This window comes from Salvelinus fontinalis, unplaced genomic scaffold, assembly GCF_029448725.1.
Source record: "Salvelinus fontinalis isolate EN_2023a unplaced genomic scaffold, ASM2944872v1 scaffold_1255, whole genome shotgun sequence".
Classification (NCBI taxonomy): Eukaryota; Metazoa; Chordata; class Actinopteri; order Salmoniformes; family Salmonidae; genus Salvelinus; species Salvelinus fontinalis.
The window spans coordinates 41,663-49,542 of record NW_026601464.1 but is presented as its reverse complement, the minus strand read 5'-3'; the positions used below and the strand labels follow the sequence as shown (position 1 = coordinate 49,542).

Sequence of the window (7,880 nt, the reverse complement as noted above, 5' to 3'; positions counted from 1 at the left end):
ATTCTAGGGAAGTGAGGCACTGAGCCTACCAAAGATTTTGTGCCTGAGCCTCATTTACATTCTCTATTTTACCATTTTGTTTCATTTCACTTTGTTGTCACTAGCAATAGATTGTATAGCTGTGTCACAGTCCCATTTAAAACTAAATCCATTTTACAATGGCTGTACTTGAACTCAACATGATTGAGTTGCATAGAAAAGTAGCAGATTCAACATCCTTTTGACTATCTGGAGATATGCCAACACAATCAGTGCTTGTTTACAGTTTGGTGATTTACAAAAACAAAAGTGTTTGGGGTTTCTTGTGCTGTGTGACACATTCCTCACCATATTTACCTTTCACTGCATTTCTCCTCCCCCCTCTGTGTTTGGTGTTTTTGTATCAGTTAGTTTAGTCTGACTGTTGCACCGACTTAAATGTGTGCTGTCATCCTCATCTCCTATTTCATTACATATGGGTGACGGCCCAACGGATTGGTCAACTCAACCTATTCCTCAATCTGATTAACTAAACTGAGGCTAAACTGAGGCTGAGGCTGATTAACAAAACCTCCATTCTTGTCCCACATATTCTTAAGATTTTTGACACTATGTTTAGTGACAATTGGTTTTCCAATTGGCCATTGCAAGGTTTTGTCAACTTCCTCACAAAATTGGAAATCACATTTTTCATTATGCTGCATAATGGAATGTATTGCCATTGAAATATGATGACAATCCCAAAATGCATTTTTGTCCCCCCCCCCCCCCCCCCCACACACACAGAAAATTTGAGTCTTAACTTTCTGATCGTTCACAACATCCATGCCACCCCCATACAATTTATGCTTCAGATTTGGTGGTTCAAGAGCCTTATTTTAATTTATCATCTGTTGTGTCAAATGATTCTTATCTATGCATTTATCAGTACGGTCAACTCCACAGTTAACGCTGATCACCCCAGACAACAGTGTCACTATCAGTACAGTCAACTCCTACTTTAGCACTAGGTCCACCCTTTACCAGTTCTTCCACCAACACCAGATCTCTGCAACAAACTCCCTTCCCTAATTTATATTTTATTCCAGTATATTGTTGTTAAATCATTATTATATAGGTTAGATCTATGGATAGTATAGCCTATAATTGCCTGTGAAACAGGTAGGCCTACCTCTTATTTCTTAAATAGGCTCGAACACAAATCCCTCTTGTTATAAAGTCAAATTAAAATGAAGACCCCAGTGAGTAATCCCAACCCCACTTTATTTCAGCATCCAGATGAGTTGTTTCTATTTAAGCCAATATGTAATTTCTAGGCCTATAGTGCAGGGCTAGGCAACCATGGGCCTGGAGTGCCGCAGACCATTCATGTTTTTGATTTACCAACCTGGAACAGCGGGTGTGTTGAATTTAAGCAATCACTGAACTGATCAATTAGCTCAGTTGGTCAGGTGTGGTGCCTAGTTGGAACAAAATCCTGTAGTACCTGCTGCGCTCCAGGAACAGAGTTGCCTATCCCAGCTATAGAGCCCCAAAGTGGCGGTGTCATAATACCCGAACAGGGAAATGGTTCTAATTGTTTTTCCACCATTTATTTTTCCCCTTAAGGAATTTTAGAAACACTTAAGGCCTGTGTTTTGTATAGGCTTACCCTGGCATGATGTTTTGATAACCATTTAAATCACTCTTGGACAAGGTGACTTTCATCAATATATTCGGGTCTATTTACTCTCAGATTCTAAAATGCTAATTAGCATCAAAGTAGACACGCAAGACTACAAATCCCTGCAAGCTCCTGCACGTCATCTCTAGCTGACCTTTGCAAACAGGTATATTGTGTCAATTTAAAACTTGCACAAAACAGTTCACAGAATTGTCAATTTAAAGAAATGTATTCATTACTACATTTTGCTAACATTAGATATAGTTAATCAAGAGATTCTTTCCTGTGTCTCGATTCGGCAGTCTCATCCAGATCATTCATGGCATTTTTAGGTCTTTATGATAGCCACATTAGCAGCTAATTAGCATTTAATTTTTAGGGGTAAATACAAGCGAATATATTGATAAGTCAGCTTGTCCTGCTGCTGGGTTGTTGGCCTCCTACGGCCTCCTCCACGTCTCCTGATGTACTGGCCTGTCTCCTGGTTGCGCCTGCATGCTCTGGACACTACGCTGACAGACACAGCAAACCTTTTTGCCACAGTTCGCATTGATGTGCCATCCTGGATGAACTGCACTACCTGAGCCACTTGTGTGGGTTGTAGACTCCGTCTCATGCTACCACTAGAGTGAGAGCACCGCCAGCATTCAAAAGTGACCAAAACATCAGCCAGGAAACATAGGAACTGAGAAGTGGTCTGTGGTCACCACCTGCAGAATCACTCCTGTTTTGGGGGGTGTCTTGCTAATTGCCTATAATTTCCACCTTTTGTCTATTCCATTTGCACAACAGCATGTGAAATTTATTGTCAATCACTGTTGCTTCCTAAGTGGACAGTTTGATTTCACAGAAGTGTGATTGACTTGGAGTTACATTGTGTTGTTTAAGTGTTCCCTTTATTTTTTTGAGCAGTGTAGATTCTACAGACCCTAGTGAGTAATCCCAACACTACTTTTACTTTGGCACCTAGAATAGTTTTCTCCCTATAAACCAATATGTATTTCATATACAGTGTATTGCATTGGAGGCATTTATTTGACCTTGGAACATGTGTTGACCCCCAAACTGAATGCAAATATTACTTAAATATGAAGAACTGTGAGTCATGGATGATCTGGAGTCAGAACTGAGGGCGCCTGGAGAAGAACAGGGCGAAAATGAGTCTTCAGATGACGATGAATCAATCAACAGAAAACGAATCAAGAAGCCAAACCTTCCCCTGGAGCCTCCTTTACTTAAAGGTCATTTATAAAATGGAGTGTGTAGAAGAATATGTGAACCCTTGAGTAAGCTAAACCAGCTAGTTAGCTAGTTCAAGCTGCTGTTTACTGACAAGTACTACATACACTATATATACACAAAAGTATGTTGACACCCCTTCAAATTAGTAGATTCGGCTATTTCAGCCACACCTGTTGATGACAAGTGTATAAAATCGAGTACACAGCCATGCAATCTCCATAGACAACCATTGGCAGTAGAATGGCCTTACTGAAGAGCTCAGTGACTTTCAACGTGGCACCACCATAGGATGCCACCTTTCCAACAAGTCAGTTTGTCAAGTTTCTGCCCTGCTAGAGCTGCCAACTGTAAGTGCTGTTATTGTGAAGTGGAAACATATTGGAGCAACAACGGCTCAGCTGCAAAGTGGTAGCCCACAAGCTCACAGACAACTGCCGAGTGCTGAAGCGCATAGCTCGTAGAAAGCATCCTCAGTTGCAACCCTCACTACCGAGTTCCAAACAGCACAAGAACTGTTCGTCGGAAGCTTCATGAAATGGGTTTCCATGGCTGAGCAGCCACACACAAGCCTAAGATCCCCGAGCGCGGTTCCAAGCGTCGGCTGGAGTAGTGTAAAGCTCGCTGTCATTGAACTCTGGAGCAGTGAAAATGCATTCTCGGGAGTGGTGAATCACGCTTTAACCATCTAGCAGTCCGACGAACGAATCTGGGTTTGGCGAATGCCAGGAGAACACTACCTGCCCGAATGCATAGTGTCAACTGTAAAGTGGAGGCGGAATAATGGTCTGGGGCTGTTTTTCATGGTTTGGGGTAGGCCCCTTAGTTCCAGTGAAGAGATCTTAGCCTTACAGCATACAATGACGTTCTAGACAATTCTGTGCTTGCAACTTTGTGGCAACAGTTTTGGGGGAAGGCTCTTTCCTGTTTCAGCATGTCAATGCCCCTGTTTATTTATTTATTTTTATTTATTTTACCGTTATTTTACCAGGTAAGTTGACTGAGAACACGTTCTCATTTGCAGCAACGACCTGGGGAATAGTTACAGGAGACAGGAGGGGGATGAATGAGCCAATTGTAAACTGGGGATTATTAGGTGACCGTGATGGTTTGAGGGCCAGATTGGGAATTTAGCCAGGACACAGGGGTTAACACCCCTACTCTTACGATAAGTGCCATGGGATCTTTAATGACCTCAGAGAGTCAGGACATCCGTTTAACGTCCCATCCGAAAGACAGCACCCTACATAGGGCAGTGTCCCCAATCACTGCCCTGGGGCATTGGGATATTTTTTAGACCAGAGGAAAGAGTGCCTCCTACTGGCCCTCCAACACCACTTCCAGCAGCATCTTGTCTCCCATCCAGGGACTGACCAGGACCAACCCTGCTTAGCTTCAGAAGCAAGCCAGCAGTGGAATGCAGGGTGGTATGCCCCTGTGCACAAAGTCCATACAGAAATGGTTTGTTGAGATCGATGTGGACGAACTTGACTGGCTAGCACTGAGCCCTGACCTCAACCCCACCGGGATGAATTGGACCGCCGACTGCCAGCCAGGCCTAATTGCCCAACATCAGTGCCCGACCACACGAATGCTCTTGTGGCTGAATGGAAGCAAGTCCCCGCAGCAATGTTTCAACATCAAGTGGAAAGCCTTCCCAGAAAAATGGAGGCTGTTATGTCAGCAAAGGGGGGTACAACTCCTTATTAATGCCCATGATTTTGATGAGATGTTTGACCAGCAGGTGTCCACATACCTTTGGCCATGTAGTGTGTGTTAATGCCCGATTTACTGTTTTCATCTATACATGGGATGCTCTTATTTACCAGTAGCAATGTCTGTTGTTTCATTAGAGACACCCCGTGAGACTGGCTTTCACAAGACCACAAGGAACTGGACTCCTGATACATCCCTGTAGTACAATTGATAACTATTGCTATAAATGCTAAAAATCCAATCTTACTGAAACTTATATCACTTTTTGGCCTATCCCTCTGTACTGGTATGTCTCTACTACTTTCACCACTCCTCCCCTTAACCCATCTTCCTCTCCTTTCTTCACTGCCTCAACATATGACAACATCTGCACTACCCTGGAAACCTCAACCTACCTCTCCTGCATGGGACAATTCTGTCTGTCTGGTTGGTCTCTGGGGAGGAGGCTTTCAAGTTTGTACGTCTGGACGGCTCTATAAGAAAGAAGAGAAAGGTACCCCAGAATGACCCACCCGTCAGCCTGTTGAACAAGCAGATTTCATTAAAAACTGGAGGGAAGCTTGGACTTATGCAACTTTGTGGCAACTTACGCACTACCCTCTGTAGTGCCTTGCGGTCAGAGGCCGACCTGTAAGGCAGTGATGCAACCAGTCAGGATGCTCTCGATGGTGCAGCTGTCAAAACTTTTCAGGATCTGAGGACCCATGCCAAATCTTTTCAGTCTACTGAGGGGGAATAGGTTTTGTCGTGCCTATCTTGGTGTGCTTGGACCATGTTAGTTTGTTGGTGATGTGGACACCAAGGAGCTTGAAGCTCTCAACCTGCACCACTACAGCCCCGTCGATGAGAATGGGGGTGTGTTCGGTCCTCCTTTTCCTGTAGTCCACATTCATCTCCTTTGTCTTGAGTATTCATCTAATTAAGTGTGTATGTGAACATGTTCCGGCTCGCCAGCCAATTATCATATTGATGAAAATCCAGTGTCTGTGTTATGACTAACGTATGATGTTACACTCATTCTGTTTTTTTAGGATTTCTAATTCTTAACCTTCTATAATATGCATTTAATTCTGTAACACAACCGTGTCAGTGAATCACAGGAAGATTTTGTCAGAGTTGTCAGATGTTCCAAGGCTGTAACAATTGGCTCAAATCTATTCATGTCTTCAGCAAATTCTTCAACATTTCAATATTTTCCATCTTCTTTTGCTCCTTTAGTGCACACAATCTCAGGAGGAGTTCAAGTTGGAAGATATGAGGAAACGTGAAATCAGTATGTATACTAGGAAGAATATGATTTCGTCAACATCTGAATGCTTTATTCATCATTAGTTGAATGTTTTGGCAATGTAATGTGTCAATTGTGCTTTTCTCTCAACAGTATTTTGACGTATAACAAAGATTTTGCTTTTGATGTGCAGCCAGTGCCCTTGAGGTAAATGAAGATCGATGAACCATCACAATGCAGGCCACTTATTGTCGTACCCAATGTAAATACAGAGTTTTTTGTTTAAGTACACAATAATCAGAACAAATCAGAGCAAATTATGGAGTAAAGCAAACGGTATTACTAAAAATTCAACAATGGCTTCCCCATCTGAATGACCTAATCTCCTAACATCATGCTGAGCCTGTAAATATTCAACAAGTAATCTAATGAATGAAATCTTACATTCAGGAGAATCCTTGCCCCAGGGGAGGAGGAGAACTTGGAGGTGGAAGAAGAGGAGGATGCTGCTACAGGAGCAGGCTCCCCAGAGTCCTTTCCCAACAGAGTACCAGGTAAGTACTCACAAAGTACTTGCAAAGTACTCAACAAATACTGTGTTTTATTTGTAATCTATGGTGTATATAGAGCATTCATAATCATTGGTCTTTATTCTGAATCTGTTGACTGTGTAATTTTGCCATGGTTATTTTTTTTGGCTTTGTGGCCCTGTTTTGAGTGCCTTTGTGATTGCTGTCTCCTCTGTTCCCTGTCTCTCTGCATGGCTTTGTCGCTCTGTCCTCACTGCCTGCTCCATTCACAGTTTTGCAAGGTATGATTTGGTTGAGAAGTAAGGGGCTGGCATGGGTCTGAATGGGTCTATGTCTTTTTATAGTTTTGTCGTAGCATGAAAATGATTGCCTACTAATGGACAGTTTGTTATTATCAAAAACCCTATCCTACTACTACTAGATAGCTTAAGTTGTTGAATCTACTTTACAAAGTATTTTTTTTATAAGCATTCACCAAAACGTGTATGTCATCTTAGCCTTATCTGTTAGTCAGTCTACAACTTCTTCTGCTGCCTATTATTGTATAAGTAAAATACTGCTGACAGTAATGACTTGAACAAGGATCTGTAAGTATAGACACCGGTTACGTCCCCAATGACACCCGATTCCCTATGCAGTGCAATATGGGCCCTGGTCAAAAGTAGTGCACTATAGTAGTGAACTTGTCCCCCTTGCCCATTTTAAACATGTATTGTGTGATTTTTATTTTTGTATTGCTTGTAACTGCTTCGGGTAATGCAAGTTCTTGTGCTGTTAGGGGAATAACCTATGTGTAAATGTAACAATCTGCTGCTGTATTTTTTTGTGTGATCGTTTTGTGTAGTTTCTTAATCATTGTACATAAACTGTATTTGTAAACATGTATACGCAGAGCCCAGCTGTAAAAGAGACCTTGGTCTCAGTCTGTGTTCCTTGTTGAAATCAAGGTATAATAATATAGGGAGTAGGGTTCCATTTGGGACGGTACCATTATCTTGATTTCAGCTGCATTAGTTCTGGGAACGTGGGAATGTTTTCTGCAATTATTGTATCTTTAGAAAGTTACAGCTTTCATGTCTCCAACAGGTACATTGTTGCCACGGTTACCCTCAGAGCCCAGGATGTCGCTGCTCACAATAAAGATTGACAAGATTGGGCTGAAAGATGCTGGGAAATGCATTGATCCCTACATGACAGTTAGTGTGAAAGGTACTAAATGTAGGCTACATTGTTTACATTGCTGAGATGAGTTGCTGACCTTCACATCTGAAATAGTAAGGTCTGAAACAGTCTAGAAAAATGTTCAAATAATTATTTCTGTTGAGTTGACACTTGACAGTACATTTTTATAAATATAATTTATTCCTGCAGAACAGCCCAAGTGAATCTGAACGTTTTGTTTCCCAACAGATTTGAGTGGCATTGATTTGAACCCAGTGCAAGACACACCTGTAGCAACCCGAAAGGAGGCTACATTCACTTCAGCGTAGACATTGAGATCCAGAGACATATCGAGAGACTACCA

General features: G+C 42.1%; 1 pseudogene; it reads left to right on the top strand.

The window, feature by feature from the left end:
- Positions 1 to 5,978: 5,978 nt before the first annotated feature.
- Positions 5,979 to 7,880, top strand: LOC129848883 (axin interactor, dorsalization-associated protein-like; annotated as a pseudogene).